This window comes from Macaca mulatta, chromosome 16, assembly GCF_049350105.2.
Source record: "Macaca mulatta isolate MMU2019108-1 chromosome 16, T2T-MMU8v2.0, whole genome shotgun sequence".
Classification (NCBI taxonomy): Eukaryota; Metazoa; Chordata; class Mammalia; order Primates; family Cercopithecidae; genus Macaca; species Macaca mulatta.
Genome location: NC_133421.1, coordinates 50,835,041 through 50,851,205, shown reverse-complemented (window position 1 = coordinate 50,851,205; position 16,165 = coordinate 50,835,041). Strand labels below are relative to the sequence as shown.

The 16,165-nt window shown below is 42.5% G+C and overlaps 2 protein-coding genes, 1 long non-coding RNA gene and 1 other non-coding gene across 8 annotated transcripts in view; 1 reads left to right on the top strand and 3 right to left on the bottom strand.

Annotated features, from left to right (window-relative positions):
- PRR11 (proline rich 11) overlaps positions 1 to 16,165 on the top strand; it is a 92,516-nt gene that overhangs the window by 23,609 nt on the left and 52,742 nt on the right. The gene's annotated exons all lie outside the window — the stretch shown is intronic.
- SKA2 (spindle and kinetochore associated complex subunit 2) overlaps positions 1 to 16,165 on the bottom strand; it is a 105,231-nt gene that overhangs the window by 83,442 nt on the left and 5,624 nt on the right.
- MIR454 (microRNA mir-454) lies at positions 3,726 to 3,840 on the bottom strand. Its single transcript, NR_032533.1, has one exon. It is a non-coding gene; the product is annotated as a microRNA mir-454 (primary transcript).
- Positions 5,741 to 10,503, bottom strand: LOC144335509 (uncharacterized). The gene is made up of 2 exons (XR_013406419.1): positions 10,391 to 10,503; positions 5,741 to 6,697 (listed from the first exon to the last, which is right to left on the bottom strand). It is a non-coding gene; the product is annotated as an uncharacterized LOC144335509 (long non-coding RNA).

Genomic DNA, 16,165 nt, shown 5'->3' with positions numbered 1-16,165 from the left:
TAAAGCTTGTTTTAGTCATTTAGTTTACCATAAATTATGGAATTTGTGGCTCCAGAGATTCCTAAGACAATCTCTATTCTAGGAACCCTTAACATGTTTATGAAACAAATTATTAAGCTTACATATTTTTTAACTTGATATTTTAGTTGTGCTTGAAGTTTAGCATAATCTCATGTAGTTCCTTGAACAGTAAATTTCCTTTTTTTATTTTTATTTTTTTTTGAGAAGAGTTTTGCTCTGTCGCCCAGGCTGGAGTGCAGTGGCACAGTCTTGGCTCACTACAACCTCTGCGTCCAGGGTTTAAGCAATTCTCCCTCAGCCTCCTGAGAGCTGGGACCACAGGCCTAAATTGTCCTAAATTTGGCAAGTAAGACCTCCAAGGTCTGAAAGATCTTTACAATAATCTAACATATATGTCACAAAACATGATGAGTTTGGGGGACACAAAACTCCAAAATGTAGACTATATTCATATATATAAATATTATATATATATTTTTTTCATTTATTTATTTTTTTGAGACAAGGTCTCGCTCTGTCACACATGCTGGAGTACAGTGGCAACATCTCGGCTCACTACAGCCCCAACCTCCCAGGCTGAAGAGATCTTCCCACCTCAGCCTCCCAAGTAGCTGGGACTATAGGCACATGCCACTACGCCCAGCTGATTTTTGTATTTTTAGTAGAGACAGGGTTTCACCATATTGGCCAGACTGGTCTCTAACTCCTGACCTCAGGCGAGCGGCCTGCCTCAGCCTCCCAAAGTTCTGGGATTACAGGTGTGAGTCACCGGCCCGGCATCTTTTTAAGAGAGGTTTCTGCTCTGGTTTCCTGTAATGCCTAGGGGCCCAAAATGTGTTAATCATCAAATGGTACCAAAAAGAGGCGGTTTCTACTTTTAAATAACTTCTATTTTAGGAAGATACCAAAGAGTACCCTTCTAATCAATGGTATGATGAAATCAACTAAACTGTCATTTTTTATTTTATTTTATTTTATTTTTTTTTTTGAGAGAGTCTCTGTCTTCTGTCATCCAGGCTATAGTATAGTGGTGCGATCACTGCAACCTCCACCTTCCAGGTTCAGGCAATTCTCCTGCCTCAGCCTCTGAGTAGCTGGGATTACAGGCACCTGCCACCACACCCAGCTAATTTTTACTCATTTTCGTAAAATGGGGTTTCACCATGTTGCCCAGGCTGGTCTCAAACTCTTGACCTCGAGTGATCTGCCATCCTTGGCCTCCCAAAGTGCTGGGATTTAGGCGCGGGCCATTGCCCCCAGCCTAAACTGTCAAGATTTTTTGCAAGACAATTATTAAACATAGCCATCATTACAAATTAAATTATATAAATTAGCCAGGCAAGGTGGCTGAAAAAATATTTTCCACGGTGCCCGGCCTGAAAAAATATTTTTTTAAATTACATTTTTTAAAAATATAAAATAATTTTTAAAATATTTTTTAAAATTTTATCTTGTGTATTTATTTATGTTTAAAAAATATTTTTGAGATGGAGTCTTGCTGTCCCCCAGGTTGGAGTGCAGTGGTGTGATCTCAGCTCACTGCAAGCTCTGCCTCCCAGGTTCACACCATTCTCCTGCTTCAGCCTCCCGAATAGCTGGGACTACAGGCGCCAGCCACCACGCCAGCTAATTTTTTGTATTTTTAGTAGAGATGGGGTTTCACCGTGTTAGCCAGGATGGTCTCGATCTCCTGACCTTGTGATCCGCCTTGGCTTCCCAAAGTGCGGGCAATACAGGCGTGAGCCACCACGCTCAGCCTAAAAAAATACATTTTTTAAAAATATAAAATAATTTTTTAAATATTTTTTAAAAAGACAAGAAAAACAGCTTGTGCTAGGTTTGATGTGTACCTGTAGTCCCAGTTACTGAAAAAGCTGAAGCAGGAGGATTGCTTGAGCCCAGGAGTTCAAGGCTGCAGTGTGTTATAATCTCTTCTGTAAATAGTCACTGTACAACAGCCTGGGCAATATAGTGAGACCCCATCTCCAAAATGAAGGGAGGAAGGAAGAAAAGAAAAACAGCTTGTGGGTAGAATGTTATCCTCTGTGGAAAATTGTAGAGAATATCTTGTAATAATACACAGGGACAGTACTGACTTATTATTATTATTTTTTAGACCGAATTTCACTCTTGTCTCCCCGGCTGGAGTGCAATGGCACGATCTCGGGGCTCACTGCAACCTCCAACTCCCAGGTTCAAGTGATTCTCCTGCCTCAGCCTTCCAGGTAGCTGGAATTACAGGCGCCTGCTACCACGCCCAGCTCATTTTTTGTATTTTTAGTAGAGACAGGGTTTCGCCATGTTGGGCAGGCTGGTCTCGAATTCCTCACCTCAGGTGATCCATCGGCCTCGGCCTCCCAAAGTGCTAGGATTACAGGTGTGAACCACTGCACCTGGCCAGTACTGGCTTATTAGTGAAGTCAGTGGGCTAGGGTGTAAGCAGGGGGCAAAAAAGATGCCAAAGAAATGCTGATAGAAAAATAATCTTTTTTTTTTTCTTTTTTTTTTTTAGACGGAGTCTCTCTCTATTGCCAGGCTGGAGTGCAGTGGCACAATCTTGGCTGACTGCAACCTCTGCTTCCCGGGTTCAAGCGATTCTCATGCCTCACCCTCCCGAGTAGCTGGGACTACAGGCATACGACATACCCAGCTAAGTTTTGTATTTTTAGTAGAGACGGGGTTTCACCATGTTGGCCAGGCTGGTCTTGATCTTCTAACCTTGTGATCCGCCCACCTCAGCCTCCAAAAATGCTGGGATTACAGGTGTGAGCCACCATGCTCAGCCGAAAAATAATCTTAAATGTCTCTGCTCTGAACCCTTCAATTTATAAATGAGGAAATAGCAAAATAACTTGCCTCTAGTTCTATTTCCATTACTGTTTTCTTAATGTAGTTAGACAAAGTTATATATGATATTTAAGCCATTAAGAGTCACACATGTGGAAAAAATGTAAATTCTTTTTTATTTTTCTTTTTGAGACAGGGTCTTGCTTTGTTGCCCAGGTGAGTGCAGTGGCACGATCACAGCTCACTGCAGGCTCAACCTCCTGGACTCAAGAGATTCTCCTGCCTTAGTCTCCTGAGTAGCTGGGACTACAGATGTCCACTACCAAACCGAGCTAATTTTTGTATTTTTTTGTACAGACAAGATCTCGCTATGTTACCCAGGCTGGACTTGAACTCCTGAGCTCAAACGATCCTCCCGCCTTAGCCTCCCAAAGTGCTGGAACTACAGATATAAGCCACCACGCCCATCCAAAAATGTACATTTTTCACCTAAAATTAAAGGTTTTTTTATGTTTTACATTAATATCACTAAAGTTATAAAACTAGTCAACTAAAAATTCCCTCTGAACACAATATGGTAGTATGGTACAGAAAAATAAAAGAATTGGGGTACATGGTAGAAAGTCTAGTCCTAGTATCACTAACCAGCTATGTGGCCCTAGGTTAAGTCCCTCATTTCTTTGGGTCTCTCCTATCAAATGAGTTGGAATCTAAGATCCTTTTCAATACTAAAACTCCGTTATTTCTTTATACTACAAATAAACCCATTTGTAAAAAAGAAAAATGTTACCTTCTTCTAATAAATTAAAAATTTACATTTAAGCCTCAGATTTTAATGTTTATAGTGAAATCTAGTTCCTTGTTTTCTTCCTAAACAAAGATGACTTTTGCTTGTTTCAGCTACATAGTTTCTGCAGCCTGCCCATTGTTCTTCCCAAACACCAAAACCCTATAAGCAATATTGCACTACTCAGAACTATTTACACAGCAGAGACAATATTGATAGGGTTCTAGGATCTGGTGATAAACAGAATTTTTTTTAGTTAGATGGCAGAAATTTACTAAGCAATTATGATAATCTAAAACTCATGAGTGTCTGATTAATAGTGCAAATTGATACTGATAAACATCATTCACAGACCTTTCAGTTATAAATCAGCCTCCTGGAAGCCTTGTAAATCAGTGAGGTTATTGTTTAACTTTTTAGGGACACTGGAATATTTAAAATAAAACTAGTGATTTTTGTAAAGCCAAAGACATTCATATTTCAGAAACCAGTTTTCTCTAACATCAGTAATAAAGGGGAAAAGTTTTATACTTATCTGAAAAGTGGTATATAAAATACAAGATTTAGCTGAAAAAAAGTCTATGGAAATCATGAAAGCACCCCAAGGGAAACCAGGTTACATTCTGCCAATTAGATTTCTGATTTTTGCCCCTATTTTGCAATATTTGCATTATAATTATGGTTGAGCATCCATAATCTGAAAATTCAAAATCTGAAATGGTCCAATGAATTTTGGATTTTGGAGCATTTCAGATTTTGGAATTTTGGTTTAGGGATGCTCAATCAGTTGTTTTGTTTGTTTGTTGTTTTTTGAGACAGTGTCTCACTCTGTTGGCTAGGCTGGAGGGCAGGGGTGCAATCTCTGCTCACTGCAACCTCTGCCTTCCAGGCTCAAGGTATTCCTATGCCTCAGCCTCCCAAGTAGCTGGAACTACAGGCACACGACACAACACCTGGCTAATTTTTTGTATTTTTGGTAGAGATGGGGTTTCACCATTTTGCCCAGACTAGTCTTGACCTCCTGAGCTCAAGTGATCTGCCCGCTTTGGCCTCCCGAAGTGCTGGGATTACAGGCATGAGCCACCACACCCAGCCTGTACTAGTTTTTAATATGACCAGTTTAAGGCTTTCAGTAAGTGGCACAAGGTATTCCATATTACTCAACTATTAGGCAGCAAGGAAAAAAGAATATGTTGTGTTTGTCACAATATACTGTGTGGTCCCCAAACAACCCATAGATTATCATTGCCACAGTATGCTCTCCTACAAAGGACCAGTGCCCTTAAAGCTCCCAACATATCCTCTTGTGAGAGACCTTTTCTCAACAGCATTAAATTACATAAAGTGAAAAAAAGTATTTCAGGCTCACCTACGGTGGGCTAGGCATAGAGAGAAGAGTTGGTAGACAGGTGTGTTCTGGACTCACTAAATAGGCTTAGAAATGCATTTTCCAGCTGGGTGCAGTGGCTACGCCTGTAATCCCAGCACTTTGGGAGGCCGAGGTGGGCAGATCATGAGGTCAGGAGATGGAGACCATCCTGGCTAACACAGTGAAACCCCGTCTCTACTTAAAATACAAAAAATTAGCCAGGCGTGGTGGCGGGCGCCTGTAGTCCCAGATACTTGGGAGGCTGAAGCAGGAGAATGGCGTGAACCCGGGAGGCGGAGCTTGCAGTGAGCCAAGATCGCGCCACTGCACTCCAGCCTGTGCGACACAGCAAGACTCCAACTCAAAAAAAAAAAGAAATGCATTTTCCATAGAAACATTTTAAGGGAGAATTAAGCATCTTAATGGAACTAATTAGGCTATAATCAAAAAACCTACTTTTATTTTTATTTTTAATTTTTTTTATTTTTGAGATGAGTTCATGAGCCCAGGCTAGTCTTGAAATCCTGAGCTCACACAATCCGCCCGCCTTGGCCTCCCAAAGTCCTAGGATTACAGGTGTGAGCCACCGCACCCCGCCAGAATCTACTTTTGTACATTATCTTCTCTTAGTGTACATTTAGAATCACCTTTATCTACTCTCCTTTTACTTTGTTCATGGCTTTGGTTTACCATCTTCTGTATTATATTTTAAACACATATTTACATGGTAATGTCACGACATGGTTTCAAACATCTTCCTGGCAAGAAATCTCTTCTTTTTTGTATCCTTAGTTTTTAATATACAGCCTAATGTGCAGTGACAAAAGGGAATAGATGAAAGAACAAGCATTCATTCATTTGAAAGAACAAACCACCTGGGAACCCAACTACTCTTTAAAACACGTTTTAAGGGAAATATTTCAAGTTCCCAGCAAGCAAAGGACCACTTATTTCATGTCTCCACAATCAAAATTGGTTTTTGCCTTTTTCTGCTGGAGAGAGTACTGACTATTACTCATTCTCTCTTCCAAACAGAACAAATGCATGACTATGCTTGTCCAAAACAGATAAGCAGTAATATGCCCTAACACCAGGTCACAGACGTGTTATTTCAAGCAACTGGCAACCAGAGGGGATGAAAGTGGGCAAGGGCTTCAGGTTCATCAGTTCCCAATCTGCAGGCTTTTTTTTTTTTTTTTTTTTTTTTGAGACGCAGTCTCGCTCTTGTCCCCCAGGCTGGAGTACAATGGTGCGATCTCAGCTCACTGCAACCTCTGCCTCCCTGGTTCAAGCAATTCTCCTGCCTCAGCCTCCTGAATAGCTGGGATTACAGGCACGCACCACCATGCCTGGCTAATTTTTGTATTTTTAGTAGAGATGGGGTTTCATCATGTTGGCCAGGCTGGTCTCGAACTCCTGACCTCAGGTGATCTGCCCGCCTCAGCCTCCCAAAGTGCTGGGATTACAGGTGTGAGCCACTGCTCCTGGCCCAATCTGCAGGTTTTCATGGAACAATTGCTAGGATATATACATGAGCCCCTGCCTCTAAAAGGCTAGTTTTATTTATTTTTTTTATTTACTTACTTATTTGAGACAGACTCGCTCAGTCACCCAGGTTGGAGTGCAGTGGCGCAATCTCGGCTCACTGCAAGCTCCGCCTCCTGGGTTCAAGCCATTCTCCTGCCTCAGCCTCCCAAGTAGCTAGGACTACAGGCACCCGCCACCACAGCCAGCTAATTTTTTTTTTTTTTGTATTTTTTAGTAGAGACGGGTTTCACTGTATTAGCCAGGATGATCTCGATCTCCTGACCTTGTGATCCGCCCACCTTGGCCTCCCAAAGTGCTGGGATTACAGGCGTGAGCCACCGCGCCCGGCCTAAAAGGCTAGTTTTATCAGTCAAAGTAGTCTACTCAACTTTTTTTTTTTCTTTGTAGAGACAGAGTCTCGTTTTGTTGCCCAGGCTGGTCTCGAACTCCTGACTTTAAGTGATCCTCCTGCCTCTGCCTCCCAAACTGCTAGGATTACAGGTGTGAGCCACAGATCCAAGCCTTAAATAATTTATGTAATTCGGCCAGGCATGGTGGCTCATGCCTGTAATCCCAGCACTTGGGGATGCCAAGGCAGGTGGATCACGAGGTCAAGAGATTGAGACTATCCTGGCTAACATGGTGAAACCCCGTTTCTACTAAAAACACAAAAATTGGCTGGGTGTATTACACTGGTGTGTGCCTGTAGTCCCAGTTACTAGGGAGGCTGAGGCAGGAAATGGCTTGAACCCGGGAAGCAGACGTTGCAATGTGCCGAGATCACGCCACTGCATTCCAGCCTGGCAACAGAGTAAGACTCTGTCTCTAAATAAATAAACAAATAGATAAATTCTGTAATTCAAATGACAGCCATGGCTGTGCACAGTGGCTCAGGCCTGTAATCTTAGCACTTTGGGAGGCTGAGGCAGGTAGATCACTTGAGCCCAGGAGTTCAAGACCAGCCTAGACAACATGGTGAAACCTCATCTCTACAAAAAATACAAAAACTAGCCAGTGTCGTGGCATGCACCTATAGTCCCAGCTACGCAGAAGGCTGAAGTAGGAGGATGGCTTGAGCTCGGGAGGTCCAGGCTGGATTGAGTGGTGATCACATCACTGCACTCCAACTGGGGTAACAGAACAAGACCTTGTTTCAAGAAGAAAAAAAAAACAAAAAGAGAGAGCCTAGACATACTTCAAAATTATGGCACATGATACCAAGAAACTCAGTGGCTTAAAAACTGATCATTTATTTTCATGGACCTGCACATTGAACCAGTTCAGGTACTCTAGGCTAGGCTGAATTTGGCGGCTTTGCTTCACACAGCAATTCTGGAGGATGCCTGGTAGGACCTTTGCTACTGGTGTCTCTCACCCTCTTTGAACCCATGAGGTATTCTCATGAAGCTAGAGGAAACATAAGATTAAGCAGAAAGATTCAAGGTCTCTTAAAGGCCCAAGTTCAGAGATGCACACTGTCAATTCTACCCATATGCCGTTGGCTAAAGCACATCAAGAGAAGAAAAATGTGCTCTGCCCACCATGAAATCATGACAAACATGTGGATACAGGCAGAAGTAAAGAAATGGGGTGAATTATTCACTTTACTACAATACTTCTATTTTCTTTGAGAAAAATCAGGTAGTACATGTAAATGACAGGGATGGTGTTATTGCAAGCATATTCAGATAAATTCTTTAGTTTATATATGATTGTTTGTTTTGTTTTGTCTCGTTTTGTTTTGAGATGGCGTTTTGCTCTTGTTGCCCAGGATAGAGTGCAATGATATGATCTCGATTCACCACAACCTCTGCATCCCGGGTTCAAGCGATTCTCCTGCCTCAGCCTCCCAAGTAGCTGGGATTACAGGCATGTGCCACCACACCCAGTTTATTTTGTATTTTTAGTAGAGATGGAGTTTCTCTATCTTGGTCAGGCTGGTCTCGAACTCTCGACCTCAGGTGATCTACCCACCTCAGCCTCCCGAAGTGCTAGGATTACACGCGTTGAGTCTCCATGCCCAGCCTATATATGTTTTTTTTTTTTTTTTTTTTTTTTTTTTTTTTTTTTTTTTGAGATGGAGTCTCGCTCTGTTGCCTAGGCTGGAGTGCAGTGGCCGGATCTCAGCTCACTGCAAGCTCCGCCTCCTGGGTTCACGCCATTCTCCTGCCTCAGCCTCCCGAGTAGCTGGGACTACAGGCGCCTGCCACCTCGTCCGGCTAATTTTTTGTATTTTTTAGTAAAGACGGGGTTTCACTGTGTTAGCCAGGATGGTCTCAATCTCCTGACCTCGTGATCCGCCCATCTCGGCCTCCCAAAGTGCTGGGATTACAGGCTTGAGCCACCGCGCCCGGCCTTATATAAGTATTTTTTTTTTAATTTTTGTTTTTTAATATTTTTTTAAAAAGAGACAGGGCTGGGTGCAGTGGCTCATGCCTGTAATACCAGCACTCTGGGAGGCCAAGGTGGGTGGATCACTTGAGGTCAGAAGTTCAAGGCCAGCCTGGCCAATGTGGTGAAATCCCATCTCTACTAAAAATACAAAAATTAGCCAGGCGTGGTGGTGGGCACCTATAATCCCAGCTACTCGGGAGGCTGAGGCAGGAGAATCGCTTGAACTTGCGAGGCGGAGGTTGCAGTGAGCCAAGATTGTGCCACTGCACTCTAGCCTGGGCAACAACAGCGTAACCCCATCTCAAAACAAAAAAAAAAAAGAGAGAGAGACAGTGTCTCACTATGTGGCCCAAGGCTGGTCCTGAACTCCTGGAATCAAACAATCCTCCTGCCTCGGCCTCCCAAAGTGCTAGGATTATAGGTGTGAGCCACTATGCCCAGCCAGGTTTATTTTTAAAAGATGTCTCTCTTATTTATGGCATCTTGTAGTAAATAAATAGAGCAATAACAAGTGTAGCATAATCAATATATAATGGTTTTAATCAAGAGTTGTTAAATTTCCCTGTATTTTATCCAAAACTTCTTTCTTTTTTTTTTTGAGACAGAGTCTCACTCTGTCACCCAGGCTGGAGTACAGTGGTACGATCTCAGCTCACGGCAACCTCCGCCTCCCAGGTTCAAGCAATTCTCCTGCCTCAGTCTCCCAAGTAGCTGAGATTACAGGCCCCTACCACCATACCCGGCTAATTTTCGTTGTTTTTTGTTTTTTTTTATTTGAGTCAGAGTCTTACTCTGCTGTCCACGCTGGAGTGCAAAAGCGCCATCTCAGTTCACTGCAACCTTCGCCTCTGGAGTTCAAGTGATTCTCTTGCCTCAGCCTCTCTAGTAGCTGGGATTACAGACATGCACCACCATGCCCAGCTAATTTTTTTGTATTTTAAGTAGAGACGGGGTTTCACCATGCTGGCCAGGCTGGTCTCGAGCTCCTGACCTCAGGTGATCCGCTCACCTTGGCCTCCAAATGTGCTGGGATTACAGGCATGAGCCACTGCTCCTGGCATAATTTTTGTATTTTTCTCAAACTCCCGACCTCAGGTGATCCTCCCGCCTCGGGCTCCCAAAGTGCTACGATTACAGGCGTGAGTCACCACGCCCAACCCCAAAACTTTAACTGGATGTTTATATGTAAATGTTTTAAATTAAGGAATATAGGTTCATGATAACTATAGAATATGAATTTAAAATGATTAAAAATGTTTAGGAGTGCGGGCACAGTGGCTCATGTCTGTAATCCCAGCACTTTAGGAGGCTGGGGCGGGCAGATCATGATGTCAAGAGATTGAGACCATCCTGGCCAACATCGTGAAACCCCATCTCTACTAAAAATACAAAAATTAGCCAGGCTTGGTGGCACACGCCTGTAGTCCCAGCTACTCGGGAGGCTGAGTCAGGACAATCGCTTGAACCTCAGAGGCCAAGGTTGCAGTAAGCCAAGATCGCGCCACTGCACTCCAGCCTGATGACAGAGCGAGACTCCCTCTTAAGGGAAAAAAATGTTTAAGAACCAACTCACAGTCATTAGGATAGTCACCATAAAAAAAAAAAAAAAAAAAAAAAGACAAGTGTTGGAGAGGATGTGGAGAAACTGGAACCCTTGTCCACTGCTGATGTGTAAAATGGTATAGCTGTTATGGAAAACAGTACAGTGGTTCCTCAAAAAACTAAAAATAGAATTACCATATTATCCGTCAATTCCACTTCTAGGTATACACTTAAAACAACTAAAAACAGGGTCTTAAAGAGATATGTGTACACCCATTTTAATAGCAGCATTATTCACAATAGCTAAAACAAGGAAACAACACGAGTGTCCATAGAGAGATGGATAGATGAGTAAAATGTGGTATATACATACAATGGAATCTTATTCTGCCTTAAAAATTGAAGGAAATCCGCAATATGCTACAACAAAAAAACAGATGAATCTTGAGAACATTTTGCTGAATGAAATAAGCCAATCATAAAGACAAATACTGTATGATTTCATTTAAATGAGGTATTTAGAGTAGTCTAAATCATAGAGACAGATAGTAGAATGGTAGTTGCTAGACACTGAGGGGAGGGGAAAAGAGTAATTGTATAATGAGTATAGAGTTTCTTTTTTTATTTTTTGAGATGGTGTCTCACTCTGTCGCCCAGGTTCCCAGGTTAGAGGGCGACACTGCATCCTCTGCCTCCCGGGTTCAAGCAATTCTCCTGCTTCAATCTCCCGAGTAGTTGGGATTACAGGTACACGCCACCACACCCAGCTAATTTTTTGTATTTTTAGTAGAGACAGGGTTTCACCATGTTGCCCAGGCTGGTCTGGAACTCCTGACCACAGATGATCCACCCACCTTGGCCTCCCAAAGTGCTGGGATTACAGGTGTGAGCCACCACACCCAGCCGAGAGTTTCAGTTTTACAAAATGAAAAAGTTATGGAGATGGATGATGGTGATGGTTGCACAACATTATGAATGTATTTAATACCACTTAAAATGGTTGAGATCATAAACATTATGTTACATGTATTTTAACACAATAAAAAAATTGGGAAAAAAAGTTCACAAATGTAATAAAGAAAAACAGTATGGTAAGAAAACTTAATAGCTAGAATATCGATCTTACTTTCTCAATACTCCTAGTTCTCCCTCTCAACAGTATACTGTAACCCTTGCAGTTTCCCCCACTGGTACAATAAACGCTTATCTCTGGATGTTCGCATATACTATTTCCTCTGCCTGGAATATTTGCCCTCTCCTTCAGTTGGCTAATCCCTACTCATCTTTCAAGTCTCAGATTATATCTCACCTCTAAGAAGAAACCTTTCCCAGGTTAATTTCCTCTTTCCAATGTTCCCCCATAATATCTAGTATCTACTTTTCCCACCATGTCATCTGTATTTAATGTATCTGTGTACTTAATCACAGATACATTAGTCAATGTATTTATCTTTGTCTCCCAGATAAGTTTCTTAATACCTTTAGCCTCTGTTACTAGTCCGACCTAGAAACACTTAATAAGGCCAGGCATGGTAGCTCAAGCCTGTAATCCCAACGCTTTGGGAGGCCAAGGTAGAAGGATCATTTGAGTCTAGGAGTTGGAGACCAGTCTGGGCAACAAAGGGAAACCATGTCTCTAAAAAACTTTTTTAAACTAGCCAGGCATCATGGTGTACACTTGTGGTGTCAGCTACTCGTGAGGCTGAGGTGGGATGATCACTTGGGCCCGAGAGGTCAAGGTTGCAGTAAGCTGTGATTGAGCCACTGCATACCAGCCTGGGTGACAGAGGGAGACCCTATCTCAAAAGAAAAAAAGGAAATACATAATGAAACAAAGTAGGAAGTACTTCTATCTACAATTAGGCAAATTAGGTGGGGGGAGAAAGGATTTGTAAAACTACAGCTCTCACATTTACTGACAAAAATGTCTTAAAAAGTTAAATTTATTTTGCAGTCACTAAATCACTAGATGAAACCTTAGCAAAAATTGGCTAAGATTATTTCCTTATTTATAAAATGAGACTACGCCAGGCGTGGTGGCTCATGCCTGTAATCCCAGCACTTTTGAGAGGCCAAGGTGGGCGGAACACATGAGGCTAGGAGTTTGAGACCAGCCTGGCCAACATTGTGAAACCCCATCACTATTAAAAATACAAAAATTAGCTGGGCGTGGTGGTGCACGCTTGCAATCCCAGCTACTCGGGAGGCTGAGGCAGGCAAATAGCTTGAACCCAGGAGGCGGAGGTTGCAGTGAGCCAAGATGGTGCCACTGCACTCCAACCTGAGTGACGGAGTGAGACTCTGTCTCAAAAAAATAAATAATAAAATGAGAATTAAAATATTGAACTTGAATCAAGGACTGGTTCTAACTTTAAAAATGTTATATATTGAGATGAATTAGAAGGACGAGCTTATAAAATCTAAGACTAGTTATTTTACTTATCTGGGATATTGTTTCTTTCTTTGTTTTTGTTTTTGAGACAGGGTCTTATTCTGTAACCCAGGGTGGAGTGCAGTGGCAGCACAATCATAGCTCATTGCAGTCTTGATCTTCCGAGCTCTAATGATCCTCCTGCCACAGCCTCCCAAGTAGGTGGGGACTACAGGCACCTGCCACCACACCCAGCTAATGTTTTTACTTTTATTTTTAGTAGAGACGAGGTCTTGTTATGTTGCCCAGGCTGGTCTCAAACTCCTGAGCTCAAGCAATCCTCTCATCTCGGCCTCCCAGAGCGCTGGCATTACAGGCCTGAGCCACTGTACCTGGCCGATCTGGGATAGTTTTTTCTTTTTTTTTTTTTTTTTTGAGATGGGTGTGGTGGCACATGCCTGTAATCCCAGCTACTAGGGAGGCTGAGGCAGGAGAATCGCTTGAACCTGGGAGGTGGAGGTGGCGGTGAGCTGAGATCACACCACTGCACCCCAGCCTGGGCAACAAGAGCAAAACTCCATCTCAAAAAAAAAAAAAAAAAAAAAAAAAATCCTCAGATGAACCCCTTGGCCCCTCCTCTAGGTTATTAAAAGGAAAAAAAAATAATAATCCTACCCACTGCTCTAACAGCCCACCAGAGAATAGTAAGAAATTGTAATTTGTGGCCGGGCGTGGTGGCTCAAGCCTGTAATCCCAGCACTTTGGGAGGCCGAGACGGGTGGATCACGAGGTCAGGAGATCAAGACCATCCTGGCTAACACGGTGAAACCCCGTCTCTATTAAAAAATACAAAAAACTAGCCGGGCGCGGTGGCGGCCGCCTGTAGTCCCAGCTACTCGGGAGGCTGAGGCAGGAGAATGGCGTGAACCCGGGAGGCGGAGCTTGCAGTGAGCTGAGATCCGGCCACTGCACTCCAGCCTGGGCGACAGAGCGAGACTCCGTCTCAAAAAAAAAAAAAAAAAAAGAAATTGTAATTTGTAATTAAAAGCTAAAGAGGAAAGCAGCTGCACTTAAGGCTAGGGCTGGTAATTAAGAAAGAAATTTTATGTATCACACACACACACACGCATACACACACACAAATTTGGAATAAAATGGCTTTATGATGAGGATTTATGTTCTTCATTCTCTACAAATGATGTCCTTGAGTTCATGCCTAACATTTTAGGTATCTTTCTTCCCTCTGGTATCTGTATTTTCCCAACCATTTTTAAAGGACTTTTGCTTAACAAATAGCTTACTTTCTTCTGAAATTCAATGCATTTAGAACCCATGTTGTAACTGTTCTTGATCTACTTTTTTTTTAGAGATGGAGTCTGGCTATGTTGCCCAGGCTGGTCTTGCACTACTGGATTCAAGTGATCCTTCTGCCTCAGCCTCCCAAAGTGTTGGGATTACAGATATGAGTCACCATGCCTGGTCTTTGGTCTATTTTTAAAAGCACTAGTAGAAATCACACTGAAAAGACTATTAAATATTTTTTTAAGAAAAAAAATTTTTTTTTTTTTGAGACGAAGTCTCACTCTGTTGCCCAGGCTGGAGTGCGGTGACGCGATCTTGGCTCACTGCAATCTCCGCCTCCCGGGTTCAAGCAATTCTCCTGCCTTAGCCTCCCAAGTAGCTGGGATTACAGGGACACGCCACTGCGCTAGGTGAATTTTTTGTATTTTTAGTAGAGATGGGGTTTCACCATGTTGGCCAGGCTGGTCTTGAGCTCCTGACCTCAGGTAAATTGCCCACCTCGGCCTCCCGAAGTGCTAGGATTACAGGTGTAAGCCACCACGCCTGGCCAAAAAAAAAAAAAAAATTTTAGTTTTAAAAAATTATAAGCAGACCTATACACTGAAAACTGCAAAACTGTCGAAAGAAAATTTTAGAGACCTAATAAATGGAAAGATATGTTTGTGCACCAGAGGGCTCAATATTGTTAAGATAACTATTCTCTACCGTGCACAGTGGCTCACTCCTGTAGTTCTAGTACTTTGGAAGGCTGAGGTGGGAGGATGGCTTGAGCCCAGAAGTTTGAGACCAGCCTGAGCAACGCAACATAGCAAGAACCCATCTTTAAAAAAATAAATTTTTTTTTTTTTTTGAGATAAGGTGTCACTGTCAATAGGCTGGAGTGCAGTCGCACAATCACGGCTCACTGCAGCTTTAACCTCCTCAGGCTCAGGTGATCCTCCCATCTCAGCCTCTCAAGTATGTGGCACTACAGTCTTGCGCCACCACACCCAGGTAATTTTTCTATTTTTTTGTGGAGAGGAGGGGTTTGGCCATGTTGCCCAGACTAGTACAAAAAAATTTTTTTTAATTAGCTGGGAGTGGTGGCACGTGCCTGTGGTCTCACCTACTTGGAAGGCTGAGGCGGGAGAGTATAATCTGAATCTTGGGAGGTCAAGGCTGCAGTAAGCTATGATCACCACTCTACTGCAACCTGGGTAATAGAACAAGACCCTGTCTCAAAAAAAAAAAAAGAAAGAAAAGAAAATAGGCAAAAGATTGTAGGACATTTCACTAAAGAGATATACCAACTACAAATAAGCATATGAAAAAAGGTTCAATGTCATTAGTTAAGGAAATGCAAACTGAAACTATAATGGGGCACCACCACACACCTGTTAGAAGGGTTAAAATTAAAACTGATATTTTTGCATCAACCTAATACCAAGTGTTGATAAAGTTATGGAAAAACTAGAACCCTAATCAGTAGCTTTGGGAATGCAAAATAGTACAGCCACTTTGAAAAATATTTTAGCAGTTGCTTATAAGATCAAGCATACTTTTTTCCCCTCCACAAAGATACACTTATCATGCTACCAGAAATCCCATTTCAGTATTTACCCCAGAGAAATGAAAACATTATGTCCACACAAAGACATACTCATGGTGGCTCACTCCCAGAACCCAGCATTTTGGGAGGCTGAAGTGGGAAGATCATTTGAGCCCAGGAGTTAGAGACCAGCCTGGCAACATAGTCAGACTTCATCTCTACAAAAAAATTTTTAAACTAGCCGGGCATGGTGATGCACACCTGTAGTTCCAGCTACTCAGGAAGCTGAGGTGGGATTGCTTGAGCCTAGGAGTTTGATGTTACAGTAAGCTATGATCACACCACCGCACTCCAGCCTGGGTGACAGCATGAGACCCTGTGTCTAAAGAAAAAGAAAAAAATATTGTTAAAAAAAATTAAAGACATTTGGGAGGGCAACACAGGAGGATCACTTGAGCTCAAGAGTTCGAGACCAACCATAGCCATTTTATTCATAATATGCAAAATGTGGAAATGACCCCATGTCCGTAAGTTGGT